The 27,618-nt window shown below is 36.5% G+C and overlaps 1 long non-coding RNA gene across 1 annotated transcript; it reads right to left on the reverse strand.

Annotated features, from left to right (window-relative positions):
• Positions 1-945: 945 nt before the first annotated feature.
• Positions 946-21,289, reverse strand: LOC127539019 (uncharacterized). The gene is made up of 3 exons (XR_007947808.1): positions 21,196-21,289; positions 4,602-4,746; positions 946-1,104 (listed from the first exon to the last, which is right to left on the reverse strand). It is a non-coding gene; the product is annotated as an uncharacterized LOC127539019 (long non-coding RNA).
• Between the last annotated feature and the right edge of the window lie 6,329 nt (positions 21,290-27,618).

Here is a 27,618-nt window from a genome sequence, read left to right on the forward strand (position 1 = left end):
GTACATATTGTGAGCCCAGTGCCATGATTGTCTTTGGTTTGGAAGAAATGAGCAAGTGACCATCCTTTTATTAGTAATGTGCTGACCTTATTAATAGAATGATTAAATTACCCAATCAAACTTTTTAAATTATCATAATTCCCTGGGTGACCTTGGGCAGCCACTTGACCTCTTTTCAAGATGAGGAGATTGGACTAGACGACCTCTCAGGTCTCTAAATTGTTCTTTGACCCTATGACCTGTGTGACCTTGGGAGGTCACTCCTCATTTGACCATGTTTCCTCCTCTACAATAAAGGTGCTGAGCTGGGTGATCATTAAGACCCTAAAGCTCTAATCCCATGTACATTTCAAGAGGTAATGGAATCAGCTTAGACCCAGGAAATATTTTTAGTGACATACTGCAAGTTGTCTATCCAAAGTCATCTTGTCAGCTATGAAATCCCCACTTGTGTGCCATAAATCAACATAACTATTCAACAATTAAATCTAAAATGAATATATATTTTTAAAATTTCCAACCATTATGTTTCATTTTATAAGCCTGCACATGCATTCTCTGGAGATCACTGTCATGTAATGCCTTATAAATGATACTTGATAAACCACAGCTGTATAATTGTGGAATATTCATTAAGAGACGCAAGCATCAGCGGTAAATCACTTTCCGACATTACAGTGCTAGTGACTGGCACGCTATCTCTTAACTGATTTCTTGGGGGGGGGAGAAATGGAGCCGCAGAGAACTCGAGTTTTGTGGAATAAAAAAATGCAATCTGACCAAGATGTTGAATTTGTCATATGTAGGGATGGGCCATCTTCCTTTACTTTGATTGGAGCTAATATAAGAGACAATAATATTTAGCTCTCTGAAAATGACTCGTACAAAAATGGTTTTTGAATATATATATTTTTTAATACAGGAAGCACTGGTGAAGGGTATTTGGACTGATAGAGTATTAGCTATATTGTTCACATGCTGAAAGAGCTCCCACTTTCTTTTGTCTTCCACGTACTGGGCTTGTTCATCTTGACAAGGTAGGGAGTGAAACTAAAATGATTCCATGGAGAAAGGCATGAGTGTGGAAATGGGAAGCTGAGTATGCTGCAAAACATGGAGAAGACCAGATGTGAAGGTTATTGTGTAGTATAGTGGAAAATTGCTGAAACTGGAGCCAAAAAACCTGTGTTCAGTTCAAAATCTGTTGCTCACTACCTGTGTGACTATAGACTTTATGGGCTTCATTTTACTCATCTGTAAAATGTGTCAATAGCATAAAGACTGGACTATGATAAGTGTTTAATAAATGCTTCCTGACTGATGGGGCTGGACTCAATAATCATTAAAGAATTTTTATAACATTTTCATTTTTCAATATACATTTCCTTCTCCAGAAAGTCTTTATTTGAGATCATAATAAACTCTAATTTTACAAATGAAGACATTGATTAAAGGATCATAGATTCAAATCTTTGTAAAAATCAAAAGATATAAATAAAATATTTTAAAATTTATTTTAATCCTGACATTTGACAAGTAGCTATTTCTAGAAATGTATGAAAATTTTTACGAAATAGTTGCTTGAACAGACATGTTTGAACAGAACAAACTTACAAGAAAGTTTGCCATAAAAATTCATTATTACTATTCTTTCTCTACATATGTGTAGCCACCAAGAGGTTCCAAGGCTCCACAAAATAGAAATTCTCTTCAAGTCACTAATTTGCTAATTAGCACTCAAACTCCCAGAATTTAAAAAACAACAACTTTGCATAAATAAGTGGGCTGATTAGTTCCACCAAGAACTTATAAGTGATTAAGGAAGGAAGAAAACAAACATTTATTAAATACCTACTAAGTGGATAGTGAATAGAGTGGGGCCTGGAATCAAGAAGATGACTTAAAATCCATTTTCAGATGCTTACTAGCTATGTGACCTTGAGCAAGTCATTTAACTTGTTCAGCTGAATACAATGAAGAAGGAAATGACAAAAAATTCCAGTATCATTTGCCTGGATGATTAATTAATCATTAATGAGTAGCATTAATGAATAGCTCTATGAATAGCATTGACATACCATGCATAGTTAATGAAGTATCAAAGAGCAGACATGACTAAACAATAATTGAAAACAACAATTATCAGATAGTTCATTAAGCATTTTACAAATATTATAAGAATCACAACAGCCCTGGGAAGTAAGTGGAATTAATATCCCCATTTAACAGTTGAGGAAATTGAGGAAGACAAGGTGATATAACTTTTCCAGGGTCATATAGTATATCTGAAGTTGGACTCAAAATCTTACAAAAATGAATGTTGAAAACCATTTTTACATGTAATTGGAAAAATAAAATACTGTTGAATTTTTTAATGTAATTAGGAGATGCTTTAAAAATATGGGCAGTTTGGTGGCGTTATGGTACAAAGAGCACTAGATCTGGAGTTAGGAAGATTCACCAATCTAGCCTCAAACACTGACTATCTGTGTGATCTTGAGCAAGCCATTTAACCCTGTTTGTCTCAGTTTCCTCACCTGTAAAATGAACTGGAGAAGAAAATAGAAAACCATTCAGATTCTCTGCCAAGAAAAGTAAATAGATTCAGCACAAATGAAACAAATGAACAACAACTAACAAAATAAATAAAAATATACTATGACACAGACAACATTAATCTGTGGCTTTCTAAATTAACATGGTGCTTGCAGAGATCCATTTCTCTTTGAAAGTGGGAGCACTAAACTAGTTCAAGTTTGGACTTACTCTTCTAGTTCAAGTCTCGGGCTGAAAAAATTTATCTCAGTTCACGTTCCTTTTTGTTGTGGGTCACATATAGACTGTTAGCTATTAGTGATTAACACTCCATTTCACAGATGGGTAAACAAGGCTCAGAGTTTAAATGACATGCCCAGGGTTTCATATGTGATGTAAGTGGCAAGATTTCAATCCAGATCTTCCTGACTGGTTCTAATACTCTATTTTCTGTGCCTTTCAGAAGTAGTAGAAGACACAGTTTGTTAGAATTTTATATATTTTATCCCATTTTGTTTCACATTAATCTATAAGGTAGGTAATGTGAGTATTATTGTCTCTATTTTATAGATAAGGAACTTCATCAATTTGTCCAAGGTCATACAGCTAGTAAGTGGTAAAAGTGGAACTCCAAATCAAGTCCTCCAACTACAAATCGGATGCTTTCCAATATTTCACATTTATCTCCCGAGTTAAAATACTGGGAACTCTTTTTTCTGTGAGAAGAATAATTACCTTCTTTTTTATTCCTTACTGAAAATTCATACTGAGCAAAGACCCATAAACAGAAACGACTATTAGAAAATGAAATAAGATCATACTAACACTTAGACAGTTAATTGCCATCTTTTGTTTGTTTGCAATGACTTAGACTTACCCTTACTATTTTTCCAGAATGCCTGGGGTCCATCACGCTGCTCATTTCCTGATGGGAACACCCTCTGCCAATATTTTTTCCCCACAAAACAATAGTTCTTAGAAAGGCAAGGGGGTTTGTTACAAAAGGGTAGCTCTCCCAAAGGACAGGGCTGATTATTAATAAACAGGACCTGGATTTGCTAATTGCTGTTCCTGCTTAGAAACATTAGAAGCCTATCTTTCACAATAATAGATCCCAAGAACTAGGATAGGACTCAGACAACATACCCAAAATGGGATTTAAATTACACTCCAGAGTTACTCCCTAGGTTTCAACCCAGAGTTCATTTACATAAAGTCAATACTGAATCATGAGCCCTTCTGTCATGCTTGGGTTTACAAAGGGAAAGGGAACAATTTATATAAGTGATTTCCCCTACAATCTCTCAGCTCTCTCTGTTTGGATCTCTCCACTTTTCTTGTTAGAATGTGTATTAGAGACATCTATGTATTCATTTATCTTATTGAAAAAGAAGAAAACAGTGTACTAGTCAGAATCTGGGAGATCTGAGTTCAAATCTTGTACTTTTATCACCTATGACACTTTGGGCAAGACATCCTGGGAGCTAGGTACTATTATTATCCCCATTTTTACAGATGGAAAAACTGAGGCACATAGAAGTTAAAGGACTTGCCCAGTATCACATAGATCTTGTTTACTTATCTGCAAGAATCTGAGACCAGATTTGGTTTCTATGGACTAGCTATCAATAAAAGCTATTTCAAATTAACTTTAGTAATTTCCTCACAATTGACTATGAAGTCCAAGTGAGATCAAGTGTATAAACCCTAAACACTATATAAATGTTAGAAACCGTTTCCTGGAGGAGATGAGTTTCTTAAGTGCCAGTATTATGTAAGATTTCATTTTTGGATCCTTACCTGTTAACCATCATATGTCACACATAGTAAGCACTACTCACAACTATTTACTGAATTGGATTACTAAAACATCACCGTAATTAAAAATTAAATTATTTGATCTAAAAGTAAAAGCAAAAAGAATGTTACAAGTTTAATTAATGTACTGGCACGAACACAGAAAGCCACTTTGTACAAGGTCCTTTTTCTGGCCTTAGTCCAAATGTTGATCATTTGTTTGCCTAAAAGACCATTTTATGGAAAACTCATGAAAGGAAGGCCCTCACCTGGAGGTCAGAAGAAGTGATACAAGGACACTGTCAAGGTCTCTCTGAAGAACTTTGGAGTTGATTGTGAGAGTGGGAGAAGCTGGCAAAGGATGGCCCATCATGGTGTGTCCACATCAAAGGAGGCAAAGCAAAAGTGCAGGAGCTTGGAAAAGCAAACACAGAAAGCCAAGAGATGCACAGATTGAGAGACAACTCTGCTGCAAACGTTCACATAGACCACTTGCGCTTGATCAGTGGTAGAACCTTCCCAGCTCATAGGGGGCCGATCAGCCACAATTGGACCCCCAATACAGTGATACTACTTTGATCCCCAAACACCAAATCCCTCTAGTTCTTGCTGACACAGGCCTCCATGATTTTTCCATCCTATTTACCGTTTCTCTCTCAATTGATGCTTTCCCTCATCTATGTCAAATGTGTGAATGTGTGAATGCAATTATTAGTAGTATAAATGGTGGTCCCTTCATCCCACCTCCAACCTTCACTGCGATAGATTTCACAGTCTCACTTGTCCAAGGCAAGAAGGAGACTTCAGATCAGAGGGGGAACAGAAGAGAAAAGGAAGAAAGGAAGGAGCTGATCCCTCCAGTGAGGGAAAGCTGGAGTAAACTCTTTACCTCTTTAGCCAAAATCCACCATTCAAAAATAAGTGGAAATCAGCGGGAATGAGGCAGAAAAAGGCAGAAAGGGCGATGGAGCAAAGAAAATTAGGGAAGAAGACATAAAGGAAGCTAACATATAACCCAGTCTGTTGTCAACTTAATTCAATTCAACAAGCATTTTTTTTGGTCAAGAAAATAAGAAATTTAATATAAAACTAGTTTGTAACTGAGGGAATACCATAGTTGCAGAGATACTTAATCTAGGTCCTTCATTTGGAGAAGTGACTTAAAAAATTATACTGAATATATATATATATATATATATATGTATATATAAACACTTCCATACACAGCAGAACACAAAAGAAATCTGAAGCTGTGAATATATGTTTCACCTCTTGTGCTTTTAAAGTACTACATTCTATTCATTACTTTATTTTTTAAATGTTTTTATTCATTATGAACTTAAAGACAAAAAAAAAATTTCCTTGTATACACACAATATAAAACCCTGAATTTCCATTTCGAGCCTCACTTTTAAAAAAAGCTACAGAATAAACACTACACATTATTTTCAAAGCTATGCTACTTTTCTTTGCTTTTCTCTAAATTTCTTTTATTCTCTGCTGTGCACTTTTTATTGTTTTTCTCCCTATCTCCTCATCCTACTCTAGAGAAGCAAGGATGTTTTGTGTGTGTGTATGCACATGTGTGTGTGTGAGTGTGTAAAAACACCATACTCTAAATATTCCTATTTATCAGTTCTTTCTCTGGAATCGGATAGCATCTTCCTTCATAGATTTTTTGTAATTGGTTTGAGCATTTATGATATTCAAGATGAATTAATATTTCAAAGTTGTTTTAATTTTTATGTGCCAGCATTCCCTTGGTTCTGCTCATTTTACTTCTCATTATTTCATACAAGTCTCTCCATGTTTTTCTAAAATCATTCTGCATCCCAGGCCCTGTGAATATAAAGATAAAAATGAAATGATCTCAACCTTCATGGAGTCCAATTTATTGATTTGAATTGACTTTGCTCAAGTTATTTAACCTTAATGTTCATTCACAAAGATTCATAATGGGTGACAATTAACTCCTGCGTCTTAGGCAATTCCATGGGATTCATTTACCAACTTAGAGGCAGCTTGTGATTTGTTGTGGAGGGAGTTCTCATGGAATTCCCTATGACAGAATCATATCTCTTTTCCACATGCTTGTGTATTAGCATCACCCGTTACATGTCCCGCAGAATGGTAAGGTAAGAAGCTTGGGAGATGACTTCCTCCATTGGTAGAGTTGGCCAACCTGGACTCCCATACTGTCCCTCCCACATTTTGGATTTTTTTTAGGAAAGAATATGGAAAAGCTCAGGGATCTGAGGAATCAGAAGTAGATAAATGGACAAGAGGGTGCCAGTGTCTGGACTCCGATGCCAAGGTAATATGCATGAAGCTTGAATGACTAAAATTTAAAGACAGGATTTTCAGAATCAATTTGGGCTCAATACTGGTATTCGTTACCTTCCTTTTCTCTCCCTTTCCCTCTTCTCTCCAGAGAGCTTAACTTGTTGCTTTCCCAAAGATTTAGAAGATATTTACCCTTATTGGTTTAAAAGTGACTTTGTTAAGTCAACAAATGAGATGAATGCATTAATCAGTTTAATTGCTAATTACATTTCCTATTGCTCTGTAGCATTGTTGAGGTGTATAATTGGAAGTGATCCAGGAGGAGAGATTTTAAATTGCTTTATCTGCCACAGGGAGATTTCTGGCTGGGGGCTCAGAGTTAAAGAAAAGACTTGTTATGCATTTATTTGAACAACATCCCAGGGCAGAGAGAATACATTTTGGGGGATTCTCTATGCATTAAAATGAGTCAGGAACATGGAAACTCAAACTGATTGAGTGTTCGGGCCAGAAACTGTGTGGAAAAATGACTGGTTGGTTACTCAGGTATCCATTATCTGTGGCCTCAAGTGAGATTAATTTTCAAAGGGATTTTTAAAGCATCTGTCTGGACTAGGACTTGAAGCTGAAAAACAATAGTAAGACCCAAAGTGTGATTAGTACAATGGAAAAAACCTGGGAAGAGAAGGTTTGAATCCTGTGGGTTTCTAGCTGTGGGATTCCCCATGGAAGCCCCTTCCCTGGATCTCAGTTATATTGTATACAGAAGGAGAGGGTTAAATGAGATGACCCTAAGGTCCCTTCCAGCTTTAGAGTGCTTTCTTAAGGAGAGCTCAGAAGCTGGTCTATAGCCCAGACCATTTATACCCTTTACAATGGTTGTTGGGAAGGTCAAATGCAGAAACACGGCGCTTCTGTTAATGAGAATGAAGTGATAAGGCAGCAATGGATCCAGAAGAATCTGTCCAGCCCTGTGGGGTTCTGTTCAGACCCAACGTGGTACTCCTGCTACACCATCTTGACTGCAGTTGTTTATAGCCCAAGGTCCATCTGTTCGTCTGCTTTTCTCTCAGCACTGGATTCAAATTGCATTTTATTCATTTATTATGTGACTTTGGAAGTTACTTCTCATTATCTAGGTGTAATGGGTTGAGGCTTGAGTTGATGCACTGAGGTCCCAAGCACATGAGGCTAAATAGTAATTGGACCATACTCTATTAATATATAAGCTTGGAGAAAGAATGCCCCCCCCCACTTGCATTTTGCGATTGCGATTGTGACGACTTTTTCTGGCTCAGTGGGTAGAGCACCAGCCCTGAAGTCAGGAGGACCTGAGTTCAACTCCAGCCTCAGACACTTAACAATTCCTGGTTGTGTGACCATGGGCAAGTCACTTAACCCCAACTGCCTCAGCAAAAAGCAAAAAGAAAAAGAGAAACAAACAGAAAGGTTGTCGCAATGGCAAAAAGCAAGCAGTCTCTCCTCCCCTTCCTTTTCCACTCCCCTGCCTCCACCCACCAAAATCGTCATTTCCTATACAACACATCAGGACTTGCACAAAGAGTGGGCGGGAGCCATTCTTTCTCCAAGCTTATATATTAATAGAGTATGGTCCAATTACTATTTAGCTTCATGTGCTTGGGACCTCAGTGCATCAACTCAAGCCTCAGCCCATTACATCTAGGAAGTAGTGATCATAGTAAGGACAGTGAGGTGGTGCTGTAGTGGGGACAGTGCCAGTCCTGGAATCAAGAAGACTCGTCATCCTGGGTTCAAATCTGACCTCACACAATTACCATCTACGGGACCTCCAGCAAATCTATAAATGAGTTAGAGAAGGAAACGGTAAACCACTTAGGTATCTGCAAAAAAAAAAAGGGGTCACAAAGACTCAGACATGACTGAAAAAGACTGAACAGCTGTGATAATAATTATACCTGCCTTCGGAGAGTTGGGTGGAGAGTCAGTTAAATCATGAATGTATAGTGCTTGGCCAATGAAATGTACCCCAAGTGAAGGATAAATGTGGGATACTGTTACTGCTACCAAGAAACATTTTAATTTGTTCCCCCGGCATTCTGCAGAGTGCTTTACACACAGTAGATGTTTAATAATGCATTTATTTTTTTTCCTTCCTTCCTTCCTCCCTTCTTCCTTCCTTCCCTCCTGTCTTCCTGTCTTCCTTCTTTCTTCCTTCCTTCCTTCCTTCCTTCCTTCCTTCCTTCCTTCCTTCCTTCCTTCCTTCCTTCCTTCCTTCCTTCCTTCCTTCCGACATGGACATCTGACTCAGTGTTTATCACATACTATTTACTGAAAATACAGATTGAATGAAATTTAATGGAATTAGCCTGGTACCCTCTTCCTGCACACAGTTGATGATTGTTTCTTGTAGCTGAATCTTTTTTGGTCTGAACTTCTTCATAGCCTCAGATACCCAAGTATACTGATTCTTATTATGATGGAAAAAAATTTTTCTCATCCTACATCTCCCCCTGAATTCCCCAATGGGAGAACATCATAGCCAAAGGAAATAATTAGTTCCCTGGCTCATTAGTCTGGGATACATCAAGTACCCTGGATACAGAAGCAAGAATGATGCAATGATTGCACACTTTTTGATACCCACAAGAGAATATGGACCCAAGAAAACAAAATTACAGACTGGAAATATTTATTTTGGGGTCAGAAATTTAGAACTAGAAAGCACCTCTAAGGTCAATTAGTCTTCATTTTTATAGATGAGGTAATTAAGAAGTAAAGAGATAAAGTAACTTGGTAATAGACACAAAGATAATAAGTGGAGTAAATTTTCCCTTATGTCCCTCTCCATTTCTCTTCCAAAGAGTCATCCTTAATAAGAATTCTTTTTTAAGAAAAAAAATGGGGTGAAAATCCACAAAAGTAATCAAAACATTAAAAAGATGACATTACATGCAATGTCCCACATCAATGCCCAGCTCCCACAGAAAAAAGACTTGGGCAAGGGTAGGGAAGTGTCTTCTTATTTCTCTTCTTTGGGGCCAAGTTTGTTCTTGATCATTTTACAATTTGGGGGTTTATTTTAGTTGTCCTTTCCATTTACCTGTAGTATTATGTATATTATTTTTCTAGTTCTGCTCACTTCACTTTGCATTAGTTCATATAAGTCTCTTCTGTATTCATCATGTTCATCTTTTTTAAAGCATAAAAATATTGCATTATATTCTCCAATCAATGAATATCTCCTTTGTGTATGGTTCTGAACTACCAATGTGCTGCTAGGAATATTTTTGTATATTTCTACCTTTTTTTTCATCAATTTCTTTGGAGATAGATACTTAGCTGTAGGATCTCTGCAAAGGATAGGATCTTCAGTCATCTTTTTGGTCAGGTTCCAAGTTGTATTCCAGAATGTTTGCAATAATTCACATTCTGAAAACAGTTTATTTTCTATGTCTGTGTCCACAACTCATTGGCTTTCCTATTGTTTCTAATCTTTGTCAATTTGAGAATGTGTAGTGTGACTATAACCACCCTATTCCTAAAAAATACATCTCTGTCTCTTCTATCTCTGTCTCTGTCTCAATCTGTTTCTCCTTCTTTCCTTCCTCTCTCCCTCCTTCCAGTTGTTTCAGTTGTAACTGACTCTTCATGACTCCATTAGGAATTTTCTTGACAGAGATACTGGAGTGGTGGGCTATTTCATTCTCCAGCTCATTTTTCAGATAAGGAGACTGAGATACACAGGGTTAACTGATTTGAGTCTACAGCTAGTAAGATTCTAAGACCATATTTAAAATTAGAAAGAGGAGTATTCCTGACTCCAGGTAAGGTCCTTTATCCACTGAGCCACCTTGCGCCCTGTGCTTCTTTTACTGAGATCGCAGATGACATTAATGTTTTTTATTTACTGTATCCTACTGTGGACAAATACTCAGTCTGCAGTCCCCTGAAACCTCAGAAGTTTTTCATAATAACTGCCCAACCAAACTTCTACCTTCTTGTACATAAGGAGTTACTTTTAGGAAAAAAAATGACTATAAGACTTTACATTTATGCTTGCTAAATTTTACCTCTATGGATTCAGTTTTAATGCTCTAAACTCATTGGTTTATATTGGGCCGATATGTTAGACATTTGTAAAAAAAAGAAAAAAGAAAAGAAAAAAAAAGAAAGAAAGAAAGAAGGAAAGAAAGAAAGAAAGAGAGAGAAAGAAAGAAAGAAAGAAAGAAAGAAAGAAAGAAAGAAGAAAGAAGAAAGAAAGAAAGAAGAAAGAAAGAAAGAAAGAAAGAAGGAAGGAAGGAAGGAAGGAAGGAAGAAAGAAAGAAAGAAAGAAAGAAAGAAAGAAGAAGAAAGAAAGAAAGAAAGAAAGAAAGAAGGAAGGAAGGAAGGAAGGAAGGAAGGAAGGAGGAAGGAAGGAAGGAAGAAGGAAGGAAGGAAGGAAGGAAGGAAGGAAGGAAGGAAGGAAGGAAGGAAGGAAAGAAAGAAAGAAAGAAAGAAAGAAAGGAAAGAAAAGAAAAGGAAAGAAAAGAAAAGAAAAATATATGGCTTGTATTTTCATAGAGCATTTCTATTCTTCATTTCTGGAGGCTAATAAAGTCAGACATCATAAACAGGGTGCAGGATTGGGAATCAAGTAGGTTTCTGCCCAAGTCCTGGTACTTACTCTGGGATCATTGGTAGATTATGTAATACTTCTGAGCTTCAGGCAGTTAATTTAATAAATCAACAAGCATTTGTTAAGCAAATAACACTGTATTCCACACTGGATCAAAAGTGGAAAGAATCCCTCCCCTTAAAAAGCTTACATTCTAGCAAAGGAGAAAAGATGTACATATGTAAGAATATTTTAAAAATGTATTAAGACAAGATGACCTAGATGGGATCTACATTGGGCCAGAAAGTTCACTTGGAAACTAATTTTGGATTTTTGCAACAAGAGGCTCAACTGAGACCTGAATCTCTCCAACCTTTCTCAAGTCCTAGTATAATGCTAGAGCACACAGTAGGATGTGTACTCCACTGCAATTTACCAGCTGTGCATAGAATTGCTAAAGTCAGGGTCTTTCATATCCCACATACATATATGTGTATGTGTGCATGTATTTATATACATACACAAGTGTGTGCTCACATATGCATTCATACATGTATAAATTTTGTACAATGCACATACACATTGTGCATGTATACACAAACATGTGTATGTACACATGTGTGTACATACACATGTTGCTAGGTATGTAGACATGCATGTATGTGTGCACATGGAAGTATGTGTGTATTTCTAGACGTCCAAAATCCTAAGTCTCATCAGAAGTACCAAAGTGAGAAGATAACAAAATTCTCCAAGAAATAGAAGTGCTTCTTCTCTGACTTCAGCCCATATTTTCCCCCTTTCCTGTCATGTGTGTTTTGAATTTATGGCATCCATAATGGACTCCGCAAAGAACTTACTGTTAAAAGATAGTAGCTCTACAAATCTTGCTGGCTAACTTTGGCCTTCCCTTCATTCTCATCTGAGTATGTACAAGTTATGTGCCCACAAATCACAAGTAATTTGGTTCTCTTACTGAAACTACACGTCACCCTATCCATTTGACTTCTCATTGGAAGGAAAAATAAATTTTAAAATAAGGGGGTGGAGAGGAGAGGAAAAAAGATAAATCAGCCTTATACACTGTAGTACATTTCATTTTTCCATTTGCCATATCATAGCAACTCACACACTTTAAATGTTTTGCCATTAAATGTATAAGCAGGAATGAAAATCTGTCAATATAAACTTAAAAGCAACAATAAACCAATGCAATCAACTGAGAGCTGAGGCAACCAAAACTTCAAAGAGAATTTAGATGTGACTCAAGTAGTCAAAGAAAATGTATCCCTTGGAAATACGTTTTCTCTTGCCCTGAAATTTTGCCCTGGTCAGCAGATTGGTTGGGAGAGAGTTGGAAGATGGAGAGTAAATAATCCAATTTTCAGAAATTAAGTCATGGTTAACCAGCAGTGGAATGTCTTTAGGCCGCCATCAATGGGGAAGGCTGAATAGAATCTTTGGGTTATTAAACGAAAGATAACCAGAAAATGAGCCAATTAATTGAATCAATTAATTATTAATCATTTATTGAGTGCCCATAATATGGCAGGTACTGTGTTAGTTTCTAATACAAAAACTTCTAGATATACTTATTTCACTGTCAGTTCATGCTAAATCTCCCCATTTTCTTCCAAGTCTCCCATGTCCAACATTTTCCAGTGTACAATAGTATTCTCCCATATCCATACGGTACCCCAAATTTTTCATGTTTTTTTTTCCCAATCATTGGACACCCACCAAAAATTCTGTTAAAATATAACACCTTTCTGACTGTGTTTGACCAACTCTTTGGGGTACATTATATATAGTCCAGTGGCCTGTAATCTCTCACTTCAGAGTTGGAGAGGCTGATATTCTCAGAGTTTTTGGCAATGGATGCTCTCCCCAAGTGCCATAACTAGTAGGGCCAATGAAACTATGAAAAACTAACGATCAAGTGAGATAATCATTGAGAGCAGGATTGAAGATACATGAGCTCAAAGCAGAACACTAAGTTTGAGCCAAGTGGTCACCAGACACTTATTAATCATGCTTGGTGTACATGGTGCTATGGCAGATGCTGGGGATGGAGAAACATAACTGAGAAAATTCTTCCTTTCAAGGAATTTACATTCTGTTATGGGGCTTATGATCATTGAAATTATTCCCATTTAAATATACTATTAGTCTTTAGATTTATCTAAGTATATCAACACCAGCATTTAGAGTTCCTGCTTCTTTTCGCCAATATAAAAACAATCCCTCTTTTCATAGATAGTCATGGTGGATGAATTTCTGGAGAGAACTTCTCAGATCTAGCAGGTACAATTTCTGGGATCTCGGTTGGGCAAAACACTTAAGCTTTTTGATCCTCAGTTTCCACTTCTGTAAAATGAGGATAATTGTATTATGAGAAAAAGTACTATCCCTCCCCTTACTTCTGTCATATTTTGATACCCCATCTTTTTGCTAACCCCTGACCAACTCTGGAACTGACAACATACACTTGTGCGGCTCATTTGAGTATATGCTTGGAAATTCCAATTTGCCTACAAAATTGACTATAAATTGGACATTCAATTAATCAATAATTAATAATATTAACATTAATATATTAATTCACTAATTATTTATTAATTATTTTTATCATATAATATTATATATAATTAGTTTTATATGTAATTATTAATTAATTAATATAATATAATATTAATATAAAAATAAAAAATTAAAAAAATTATCAAAAATATGGGCCAGACTTTATGTTAATATAACACAGGCAGAGCAAGGCCCCGGTTCTCTGTAGGCTGGTTTTCTGCCTCTCTTCTTTCCTCTCTCCCTTCAACCCCACCAAGTCATCCTCAACTTGCACCCATGCTGACAGATTTCCAGAAGAGAATTTCATGGTGATACAAGTAATGTTCTTAATGTTCTAGAGATAACCCTGGTGTGGGAGAGCTATATGTAAACAATTCACAGATGTAGCTACCGAGCCCCCACTGATGTGGTTCCTAATTAAACAAATTAGCCAAGATGATATCAGTTATTTTTAATCATGAAACATAGACTAAGCAGAAGGCATAGCAAAGCAAAAATAATAAGATAGCTATCCAGACATAAACCTTCTTACACTCTTCTAATAGAAGAATATCCACATAGAAGACTGGACACAAACATATTTATCAATAAAGCACATAAATAAGGAAACTATGATTCTTATGATTCTGGACTGTATGTCTTGATGTCCTTGGACTCTTAGCGTGAATAAATGGAGAAATCTAAAATAAAAATTACCTGGCAAAGCCTCTTCTCTACTGTTTGCTCTTCTTATTCACTTCTTTGTTGAGCTCTAAATCAATATTTTGCTCTTAAGACATAAGTGGCACAAAAAGGCAAAGAAAAACAATTTTTGAAGGATTTTTCTCCATAGCATCCAATTAAGCCCCACATATCAGTAAAGGAAACACAGCAGACTATATTTTCCTAGAATGTAGGATTTTGTCTTCCCCTATAGAAAAAAAGCACCTTCAGGGCAGGACTTTCTTACTATCTTATTTGCTTTCTCTTACATTTTCAATACTTAACACAATGTGTGGCTTAATATCCAATTAGCAAATTTTTTCATTAAGTAATCTATATTTCTAAGATTATGTCTATATATATATATATATCTTGTATCCAAATAGATAATATACAATTGTTCTATAGTTAACAAAAGTTCTAGTTTTATCAGAGTTTCCTAACTTTCAACTTCAAAGTTCTAGTTTGAGAAATTTTGACTTGAGGAAGTATTTTATTCTTTGAGATCTGCTTTTTTCCCAGGTTCTCTAAAAACCATCTGTTTCTTAAGTGCTCTTCTCTGAGGAGCTGATTTCCCTGAGGGTACCTCAAAAATGTTTGTGTTTGGCTTCCACATAGAGCTTTGTACATGTTTATTTTCAAGGAGCTCACAACTCTGAGCTCATTTCCATCCTTATATACCTGGCATATAAGAAGAGTTTAATATATATTTATAGACTGACAATGTCAGTAATAGGATTATTTAGACCCTATAGATTCTCCTTTTTGTTCTTTTTATAGGAATATATTCATGGCCCACACAGTTTGCTTATACTAAGCACTGGGAATGCAAAGACAAATATGAAAGAGTCTTGTTTTCAAGATGTTTGCATACTATTGTCTAGTAAAACTCATTCCTCAACATGATAATCAGGAGTTAATCTTCATTTGAGAGCTTTTCCCATCTTTGTAGAACTGGACAAACTGACAATTTTACAGTAAGTAAAATTAAAATATTTTAGGTTCGTTTTCCTGATAACTTAACAAGCAGCTCTTCAGAACAATTACCCAAGTTCCAGCTCCATTAATCATGAAATCTTTTCTCATCTATCTTGTTCCTAAAGAGAGAACTGCTTTGGTAAATGGAGCTGCCTCAAAATTATTCAAGGAACATTCTATTATTAGTGTTTGTTATGTTGTTCAATCATTTTAGTCATGTCCAACTCTTTGTGACCCCATTAAAGGTTTCTTGACAAAGATTCTGGAATGGTTTGTCATTTTCTTCTCCAGCTCATTTTACAGATGAGGAAACTGAGGCAAAAACATTAAATGGCTTGCCCAGGGTCGCACAGTTAGAGTCTGAGGCCGCAATTGAACTCAGGAAAATGAGTCTTCTTGACTCCAGGCCTGAGGTTCTATTCATTGTGCCGCCTAAGAAAATAGCTACGTATGGAGAGTTAGAGCTTTGGGGGTTTCACACGATGACCCAGTGTATCCTTGATATCTGAAAGATGGGGAAACCCAAAAGGAAGCAGACCACAACCAAGAACTTACAAGAATTCTTAGCCTCTTCATCCCGCCTTCCTTCAAGTTCCAGCCAAAATCCAGGCTTCCAAAGAAATCCTTTCACATTCCCTCCATTCTGAGGCCTTTCTTCCCAACTTATTCTGTGAATATCTTCTCTGTCCATACGTGTTTGCGGTTGTCTTCCCAACATAACGCAGCCTCCTTTGTATCCCTAGTGCTCAGAATAGTGACTGGCACATATGAAGAAGCTTGATACACGATTATTGCCTGACTGAGTGGCTGAGATGGGATTATTTAGATCCTATAGTTTCTCCTTTTATTTTCAAAGGGATATGCAAATGACCAACACAGAACTCACTAAACTCCTTAATAATCTCTTGATTTGGGGAATTGGAAGGGAGACTAGAAAAACTATCGCTGCCTCTTGAATGGGGAAGTGGGATAGGAAAATCAGTGAGTCACCTATCATTTATTAAGCGTCTTCAATGTCCCACATGCTTGCTGAAGGCCTTTCATTTCATGGATTTTTTGTGTTGTTTTTGCTTCCACTTGACCTCATAACATAAGAAGCTTTTCCTTTTTGCACATGGCAAAGACCATTACCTGCCGTGGGACCAATTCCAACATAGAATCAGACTCAGGGAAATTCTAAATAAAAATTATGTAATAATGATAATGACATGGGTTTGTAGCAACTGACATAACATAAGACATGGTGGGTTAATTCTATTTAACAAGTATTTGTTCAGAATGTGTTAGCAGTGTTAGGGACTGTATGTGGAAATATTAAAGAATAATGGACACTGCAAATAATTACTTGTACTTTTGTAGCACTTAAAAGTTCATCAAGAACTTTCTCCCTCAGTAACCCTATTAATTAGATAAGACATATCGTTAAATCTATTTTATAGATGAGGAAACCAAGAGTCAGAGAAGTTGGGGATTTGCCCAAAGCCCACAGAGTTATTCGGATGTTGCCATCATCACTAATCAAGCCTGATTCCAAGTCCCATCTTCGGAAACATAGCACGTGATGGTCCATTTCCTCAATTGATCTTCTGTTCATTACAGAAAATTTGGTTTCAAAATGTCTGATATATTCCCTTATTTCCTACATCTGTAAAATAAGAGGGTTCTTTCCACTTCTAAATCTTATGATTCTAAATGATGATAAAAGGCACAGGAATTCAAAGATTGGGGAATGGGTAGAATCAGTGTCTGCTGGAGGGATTGAGAATCATTTTTATTCGGAAGATATTCAAAATGAAAATCATTATGTTTATACATGTATATACATTCATACACACATACATATATATGAATATTGCTTTATTTCATTAGATCCTTACAATCACCCTGGGTGCTAAAGGTATTATTACTCCCATTTTATTGATGAGAAAACTGAGGTTCTGGAGAGGGATAGTGACTTGCCTAGGCTCACCCAGCTGGTAAATGTTTCCACAATTAGGTCTTTCTGACTTCCAGTTCAGCAATCTATGAATCATACCACTGACTCTTGGAGACAGTAAGTGAGCTCCGAACAGGCAATTAACCAGGATTTACCTTGACTTAATTGGAAGAAAAAGGAAGCTAAAAGACAATAATAGGAAGAAAATGTTCCCTAACCCCTATTCTTTTTAATTCCGTGAACTGCTTTCTATAATCCCTAGAATCATTTTGGTTGGAATTCAGTTTTAAAAACCTTCTTTTTTTCTTCCTTTCCCCTTTTATACAGACAAAAATTCTCCCTCTGCTGTTACTCTTCATTTCTCCAAACTAGGTAGGTCCAAGATGGCCCTAGGGGGGCTTTCCCTCCTCCAGATGTCTGCTCCTACGTTCTTGCCATCCCCAGAGATCCCATTGCTTTTGCTGTGTGACTTCTTCCCTTTATGGATGTCATCTTTCTGGGGTCCACTACAGGGAAAACAGCCTTGGCACATTTCCCCTTTCATCACCCCTCTTCCACTTTCTGTCTTCTTCCTCCTCCTGGCAATCGCAGGAGTAACACATTTTTACCGATGGAGGTATATTTTCCTTTATTTCACAAGCCTTTGTTGTGTGTACAGTAGTTAAAAAAATATGTACAGTGTTATGACTACTGTATTTTATCAGCCAGGAGTAAGGACATTATAGGGGGAGAACAGGAGGCTTGTAAAAGATATTATACTACTTTCTACTTTAGCTCTATATCCTGCAGGTAAACTGACTGATATTTTAATTTCCTAGGACTCTTTTGAAAGCTCTCTAAATGAAGGTTCTGAAGAAAATATATAACTTTGGTTATCATACTTTATGGTTATTACTGTGTACACATTAAATGTGAATTAATGCAATAAAACAGTGTATTTCACATAAAAAATACTATGAATTTCACTGCTGTTGCTGACACGATACATGGATCAATGTAATGATGGGTTACAAATCTTGGGGGAGAGAGGAAGCGTAACATTTATGTGATAGTCACTTATGGTGAGAATCTAGAAAGAGCAATGTTCTTTGATGGAAGACTGGCATGATCTAGGGCTCTTATCTGATTTGCCTCTCAGAAAATTAGTATTTATTTGTGATTTATTCTTAATTTGATAGCAGATGGTGAAATTGGAGATGTATAGGAAATTCCCATGCCAGTGGAAAGCCAATGGCTACTAAGAATGAATGGGTAGTATTTCACTGAAATATAAAGTAGCAGAGGTCTAGATATATAGCTTTCCTGTGTTGTTTTAGCAATGATTTTTTAAAGTGTTAATACTCCAAGTCATAGAATCTGATATGGAAGGGACCTCAGAGATCATCAAATGCAATCTCTATGTAAGAATCTTTAACATTTATTAGTGAATGACTATGCAGATTGTAGTTATAATCAAACTCTGGCTATTGTTCATAGCAAAGAGAAGAACAATTAGCAAATACATTGAGTTTATAGACCATAGGTACTTTAAAAAAATTAAGCTCTGTAGCTATCAATGAACCATTTTTTATCTTTACTTCGTACAATCCGTTATTTCCTTCAAGACTGAATTCAAGTATTATCTTCTACTGTACATGAAGCCTTTCCAGGGCTGGGACTATTTCACTTTTGTCTCTTGATTCTCAATGCCAAAAACAGAGTTTTAAATTTACTTTAAATTTAAATTTAAATTGCACTTTAAAATTCCATAAATTCAATCCAAGATCAGAATCTGGCTATCTAGGTAACCGTGGACAAGTTATTTAACTGTTGTCTGCCTCAACTTCCTCATCTGTGAAAATACAGTGAATAAACATTAAGTGCTACTATGTATCAGCACTAAGCTCAGAGATTACAAAGAAAAGCAAAAGACAATTTCTGCTCTCAAGGAACTCAGTGTAATGGAGAGATACAAATGATATATACAAACACATACAATATACACAAACATATGCAACATATACATACACAAATATACACACAAACAAAATACACAATTATATATGGACAAGCTATTGATAGGATAAATTGGAGATAGTTAATGGAAGGAAAGCACTAGAATTAGATGGAAAATACCAAGACCTATATCCCAGGGTTATATAGGTATCAAAGAAGATTTGTAAGGAAATTTTTAAATCCTAAAGTTCTGTAAAAAGCATTATTATTATCAGTAATAATTCATTATTAATTGATCTTACCAGCTACTAATGCCTTCCCTCCCTAAACTGCCTAGTATTTATTTATATTCTCTCTCTCTCTCTCTCTCTCTCTCTCTCTCTCTCTCTCTCTCTCTTTCTCTTTCTCTCTCTCTCTCTCTCCCCCCCCTTTCCTCCTTCCTTCTCCCTCTTCCTCCCTCCTTCCCTCTCTCTCTGTGTCTCTCTGTCTCTGTCTCTCTCTCTCTGTGTATACACACACACACACACACACACACACACACACACACACACAGGCAGCATGTTGTAGCACATACTGTTAGCCATGAAGACCTGGATTCAAATCTTTGTTGTGATGTGTCTTAGCTTTCAGTGATCTAAGCAATGATACCTCTTGCCCCAATACATATACTGGAGAGTGGATCAAATTAAACTATAATCAGAAATATTTAACAAAATAAAAATACAAGAGAATATAAATAATACTCCATTTAAAAACTAAATCAATACTGACCTTCTGGAATTCATATGTGTAGATTAATGGCCCCCATTTTTTAGGGTACCATCCAATGATGTCAAACCACTGATTTAAGTAACTAAGACTATAAGTAGCATCTACTATAAGTAGATGGTGTTACATGCATTGGGAGGCAGATTTTCCTCATCTGAGCTCCCTTTAATCAATGAAATCTCAAGTCTCCATTTCCTCTATTTCTACAGATACACGAAAACAGTTGTTAATTGTTTGTTATGTGATTGTGTAAATGATATGGTGTTATTTCACACACCTTGCAGAGGCAAGAACAAATACTTCACTCTACACTTTCCCATCATCTAACTGTAATCCAAACATAAACCAAAGATTAAATTGTTGAGTTAATAGAAATCTGAATAGAAACTGGGACTAAGCCTTGTTTTATATTTTATTCCCCAGGGCTCCTAGATCACAAGAGGTGCTGAAAAATACACTTATTTTTTAAAAGTTGATTTCTGAATCTCCAATGGCTTTCCATTCAGAAATTAGCTAGGATTTCTAAATATGTACATATATTAACATATATTCGCACATGTAAAATACACACTTTTTAAAAAAAATGTGCTTTTATTTGATCAGAAAATAAGTGTCATCTATAAGAAAGAAAACCTAGGAAAAATGGGAAAGTGTCTCAGAAAATTGTCACATGATATTAAAATTCTCAGTATTGCAACATTTTAAATTTCTCTCTTGATTATGGAATTATATAACATTATAATTGAAAGGGATCCTAATGCTGAAAATCAGTTAGTCAAGATTTCTTAACTATCTCAAATGTCAGACGCTGTGAAAAAGAACATCCAATCCAGCCATCTTATTTTACAAAAGAGCAAACCGAGGCAAAATGTGGTCACACAAAGTCACTCAAAGTGACTTTGAGTATCATAATAGGAATATTGGACTGTTTCTCAGTAACAGATGATTAAGATTTCAATGTGACCTTGGAAATTGGCAAAACGAGAGGGATTTATTGTTTTGTTGATTTCTACACTTATGAAAATACTGGAGAAAATGTTAATAACACAGATTAAACTTAAAAGTATGTCCTGGATACTTTATATATTTTTTTGTCTTTTTTTACCCAGAGCCGACTGTCAGACATGTACTAGCACATGCACTTCAATATAAACGCAGCCTTCATTCAATGGGCCCCTTAGATGATCCCTGCAGAGAGAGAAGGAGAGTAATTATTATGAAATGCTTCATTTTTTTCAGACCTTCACCCCTCATCTCTAGCCTTGCATAAGTGCATCGGCAAGGAGAACTGTCTCTTTTTCAAGTGGGTTTTCCATTGCTACACAATTTCTCCATTGAGAGGCTCATCCTGACTTTGTTCTTGGCTTTCTCCTTCAGCTCCCTATCATTTCTGCCACTTTGAAATATCCCTACTCTTTACAGATCCATGTTTAGGGTTCACGTAAAAACTCCCACCATCCATCTATCTGTTTCATAAGGACAGCTATTGCACATAGTCGTGTAAATACATCTATCCAGAGGCTGACATAATTGCCTAGGAGAAAATGTAGCTTTCCCCCGTCTAAAACATGTAGGTTCCTCTTCAAAGTTCCCTTTGTCACTACACTACCAGAGGGACACTTCGTATCATCACAGATGCTGGCAACGGACACAAACATTTATAGCCCTAATAGTTAAAAACTCCACTCAAGGCTATAATATCTTTAAAGGCCCAGTTTCTATAGAGAGATTAAACTCTGATAAGAATGAGCACATACAGTAAGAGATGGAAGAATAAATCTCGTGACTTATCTTTTTTAAAACTTATACAAGGAATGAAAAATATTGGATGGCAAATATTTTGATTTCCATTTATCAGAAAAAGCTTTTTAACAATAGTTATCAGTAAAGACATCAAGAGGTCAATCTTCAAAGGATATGTCAGGAGAATGCTTTTTAGGTGACCTTTAAATGGGACAATTCCAAGTGATCAGAGAGAAACAATCTTTCCTACTGAGGCCTTCTTGGAACAATCCAAATACTTTGAGTTTTGAATAGTGGTTCAATGATTTGATCTTTGGCTAGATTTGAAATAGTATTATTAAAGTGCAAGTGAGAGTTAGACTTTGAATGCTGACCACTATTCCTTAATCATGAAAGTTTGTCACATATTAATGGCATTGTGTTTTGTTTTGTTGCTTCTCTCCTAGATTATATCTTTTAAAAAAATTTATTGTATTTATTTATTTTTAATTTCAATTTATTTTTCCAATTACATATAAAGATAATTTTCATCATTCATTTTTATAAGATTTTGAGTTCTAATTTTTCCCCCTCCTCTCTTACCTTTCCCACTCCCCAGATCAACAAGCAATCTGATATAGGTTATATATACACAATCATTTTAAACATATTTCCATATTAGTCATATTGTGAAAGAAAAATCAGAGCAAAAGGAAAAAAAATCATGGAAAAGAAAATGCAAATAGGCCATCTTTTAAAAAAATAATATTGTATGTTCTCCCAATTACATGTAAAATATTAAAATATTTTTTGTTTTCAAAGCAAAATTCTATGCTCATATTTCAGTTTTTTTGTATTCATAGTACCTGTCTCAGAACTTAGCATTTGAATGAAGAAATGATGAATGATGAAGGATTTATTATGAGTTTCCCATGTGGTAGGCACTGTGCTAAATCCTGGGGATACTAGCTCAAGATGCGAGATTTTAATGATAGGGGAATAAAACACCTAACAGGGAGTAGGAAAGGTGGTAAGGCACATTATATATAAAGCAACATGGTTTGAAAATAGTAACTGGGAAGTGACCCAGAGGCAAGAATGTGCTGATAAATGTTTAACAACCAGCTCTCCAGGGGTAAAAACATAGGCATAAACTTAAGTTTAATCTGCTTTCTTAACATTTTCTCCATCCCTTTTAAAAGTCTAAACAATCAACAAAATAAATCAATCCTTACTTTAAAGTATATGATGATTATTGAGATAAATAACTGACTGAATCACAAATAATTATTTTCAGCTCTCACTGAAAATTTAATAATCTATCTTCTTGTAGGCCTGAGCACACACCTTTGTGGAGGTCTGCTTTCTAGAGAAATAAAGTGATAGTTCATCAATTAGAGCCCAGGATGGAGTTCAAGGACCCGATCAGAAGGTAATAGAGAGAAAGGAAATAATGGCCAGAGGGCAGGTGCCATGCTTTGGGCAAGGCAGCCAGCATTTGATCTATATATCCAGTCCTAGACTCTCCTCTGAGCTCTGCTCCATCATTGTTTTCGTTATTGTTGTCCAGTCATTCAGTCACATCCAATTCTTTGTGACTCCATTTTGTGGCTTGTTATTTCCTTCTCCAGTTCATTTTACAGATGTGGAAACTGAGGCAGACAGGGTTAAATGACTTGCCCAGAGTCACATAGTAGATACCTGAAGCCAGATTTGGACTCATGAACATCATTCTTCCTGTTTCTAATCCCAGTGCCCTGGCCATTGTGTCTCCTAGCTGCCCTTTCATTCCGGCATTACCAGCTGCCGTTGGGACATCTCCAACAGGATGTTCCATAGATATCTCCAACTCTACATGTTCAGAATGGAGCTGATACCTTTCTTCCCAAATATTCCCCTTCCCAACTTCCCTATTAGAAGTCTGGGCTCCATCATTTTTCTAGGTACCCAGGCTTTCTATCTCTCTCATTCTCAACTCACTTATTCACTCTACATGACCAAGTATCAGCAAATCCCATTATTTCTAACTTCATGATCTCTCACAACATCTTCCTTTCTATCTACTCATATACCCACCCCCACTTGTGTGTGCTCTCTTCAGTGGCTTTCTGGCTGGCCTTGGGGCCTCCATTCTCCCCCCCCCCCAGCCAATCTATTCCTGACTCAGCTTCAGAAAGATTTTTCCCAAATCCCAGGTCTAACTATTTCATGCTCCTATTGAATGAACTCCCATGACTCTTTATGACTTCCAGTTGCAAATATACAATCCTGCTGGGCTTCTTATTTCTTCCCCACTTGGCTTCTTCCATCATTTCACTTTCATGTTTCCCTCTCCTATCCTCTCTTCATACAGACTTCTTGCTCTTCCTCACACTGGCTTTTTCTTTGGCCACCCACCATATCTATGAAGCTCTCCTTGCTCACCTCCACTTCTTGGCTGAAACTCAGCTCAAATCTCACCTTCCACAGCAGGCCCTTCCTAGTCTCTTCCTTTCCTTTCACTCTAAGTTGCTTCTCTCCCAGATTATCTTTTTTCAAAAAAAAAATTTACTATATTTATTTTTTTTATTTCAATAGAATTTAATTTTTCCAGTTACATGTAAAGATATTTTTCAACATTCATTTTTGTAAGCTTTTGAGTTCTAGTTTTTTCCCTCCTCTTTTAGCTTTTCTTCTCCCCAAATCAACAAGCAACCTGATATAGGTTATACATATACAATCATTTTAAACATATTTCCGAATTAGCCATGTTGTGAAAGAAAAATCAGACCAAAAGGGAAAAAAAAAGGGAAAGAAAATGCAAACAGAAAAAAAAGATGAATTTTTTTTTTTGCTTTGATCTGCATTTAGCCTCCATAGTTCTCTCTCTGGATACAGATGACATTTTCTATCCCACTATAAAATTAAGAAAAGCTAAGTCAGTTAGCTCAGTTGATCATCACATAATCTTATTACTATACACAATGTTCTGCTTCTTCTGCTCATTTCATTCAGCAACAGTTCATGTAAGTCTTTCCAGGTTTTTCTGAAATCAGCCTGTTCATCCTTTCTTATAAAACCATAATATTCCATTACATTCAACACCGTAACTTATTCAAGTGATGGGCATCCACTCAATTTCCCATGCCTTTCCCCTACAAAAAGGGCTGCCACAAATGTTTTTGTAACTGTGGGTTTTTTCCTCTCTTTTATGATCTCTTTGGGATATAAGCCCAGTAGAGACAATGCAGCATCAAAGGGTTTCCACAGTTTGATGGCCCTTTGGGCATAGTTCCAAATTGCTCTCCAGAATGGTTGGATCTTATATTTATCTTAAATGATCATTGTTTGCACCTTGACTATAAGCTCCCTGAGGTTAGAAACCATATATTTGCTTTTCATTTTATTCTTAGTTCTTGGCAAGTGTTCTGGCACAAAGTAAATGTTTAATAAAACGTTTGTTGACTATTTCAGTCTAAATTCAATAGAGCGATAGGTTTAGATCTGGCATCGACCAGATCTAAAAAAAGAACTGAAGTTTCTTCCTTCCTCCCATCCTAGCTGCCAAGATGATTTTCCTAAAGCACAGCTCTAAGTAAGATCATTCTTCTACTCAATAAAAACCAACAGTTTTCTCTTGCATCCAGATTCAAATATAAACTCCTCCATTTAGCTATCTAACCTTGCCCCAAACTATCTTTCCAAGCTTATTACTCTCATTCCCACACTTTATGATCCATAAAAATAATGATACCTAGCATTTATATAGTCCCTATTACATGACAGGAACTGTAGTAAGTGCTTTTCAAATATCATCTCAGTTGATCCTCACAACAACTCTGGAAGGTAGGTGCTGTTATTAGTCCCAATTTACAGTTGAGGAAACTGAGGCAAACAATGACTTGCCCGGGATTACACAGCTAGTAAGTGTCTTGAGTCCAGCTTTGAATTCAAGAAGGTCAGGCTTTCTGATTGCAGGCCAACAATTCTACCTACTGGGCTATCTAGTTGCCCTTCATTTTGTCACTTACACAATATATTCAATTTACTGTCTCTGATTTTGTAGGGGCTATTTGCCATGCTTGGAAAGCACTCCCTCCTCACTACCTTCATAGAATTGCTAGCTTCCTTTAATATACAACTCAGACATCTCTTTGTCACATTCACTTACAAGTTTTTAACTGCTTTAGATTTATCTGAATCTATTCTCTTTATATCTGTTCTATATACTTTTATGTTAGCTCCCTATTGTAATGTACACTCCTAGTGAGTAGAACTTGTTTCATTAATTGTCCTTATGATCCCAGTGCCTAATACAAATCCTGGCTTATGAAATGCTTGTTGTTTGCTTGATTGATTGATTGATTGATTGACTAGAGGGAGCTGCCCAAGGACACACAGATAGAAAGTACCAAAGACAGGATTTGAACTCATATCTCCCTAAAGCCAACAGGTTCTCTATTGGCTAGGCTGTCCGTGGCATGTTCTACATATTGTTACCATGGCAATTAATGGGGCATTCCTTTTGTTTTCTTTTTCATGTCACAGAAGAGAATAAAATGGAAAGAGTTCTAGTTTTCCTGCGACTGTCATAGTAGAAGATATTGCAAAAAAAATTTTTTCTTTAAAATTGTGTTTTGTATATTTTTTACCATATTTAACATATATTGCACTACTTGCCATCTAGGGGAGGGCATGGGGAAAGGGGTTTTTGGCAAGGACTAATGTTGAACTATTGTCCACTTGAAAACTAAAAAGCTTTAATAAAAAAAATAAAATTGTGTTTTTATCTAAAACTTTTCTTCTGGATATAGCCCTCACCCATGCCCTTCCTAGCAAGCCATCCCCTATAACAAAGGTTTTTTTTTTCAATTAGAAAAAATAAATCTGTTCAGCAAAAACAATCAATGCATCAATTACGTATGATAATATATACAGTATTTTATACCTACAGTCTTTGATCTCTACAGAAAAGGAGGAAGGCAAGTAATTCTCAAAGGTCATAGATTTAAGGTCAGGAGTAATCTTATATGTCATCTTCTAATCTGACCCTTCTCATTATAGATGAAGAAACAGATCCCCATAGAGGCTACATGACTTCCTACAATTATGCAGTTAGTAAGTGGGAAAATCATATTTTGAACCCAGAGCCTGGGAGTCTGGCTCCGCCTTTGGCCACTACATTCTGCCGCCCTCTGTACCATATAGCCTTCCTCTTTGCTGTTAAATCCCAAAGCAGAGAGGACCCTACTCCATCTTTCGCTTTTTATGCTGCTTTCTCAATTACCCGACAAACCTAATGAACATTATGACGTCAGTTTTTCTAGCCCACGTTTTTAACTCGGAAGAGCCTTAACTGGTAAACCAGCATATCCACCAACGAGCGAAACACGTCAAGGGCAGATGAGGGAATTTTAGTCCCAGCTCCTCACAGAGAACTGATACCGCCACTGAAACTGACAAGCCATGGATCTTCATAAGTCAATTACAATGTAACAGTGCTTTCTTTCCAATCAGATGCATCTATCATCCCTGGGAGTAAGCGTCTCATTTAATTACAGCATCAAACCAAATAACAATAGGAGGAATTTTAAGGCATGCTGGATCTAGGGAACAGCTCGGGAGGATGGAAGGACTCTGAGCAATTCCGAGTTTCTCCATGTGTTCGAGAGACGTTTGCAAGCATTTTAATGGACGGGGTGATCCTCATTACCCCCTTCCTGGAACTCTCTTTTCTGACTTCTTGGTTTCCGTAGTTCCTCTGTCTCCAGAATTCCACTCAATTCCTTCGAGTCAATTTGAGGAATATCAGTGTCTGATTGGGTCA

This window comes from Antechinus flavipes, chromosome 5 (genome assembly GCF_016432865.1).
Source record: "Antechinus flavipes isolate AdamAnt ecotype Samford, QLD, Australia chromosome 5, AdamAnt_v2, whole genome shotgun sequence".
Classification (NCBI taxonomy): Eukaryota; Metazoa; Chordata; class Mammalia; order Dasyuromorphia; family Dasyuridae; genus Antechinus; species Antechinus flavipes.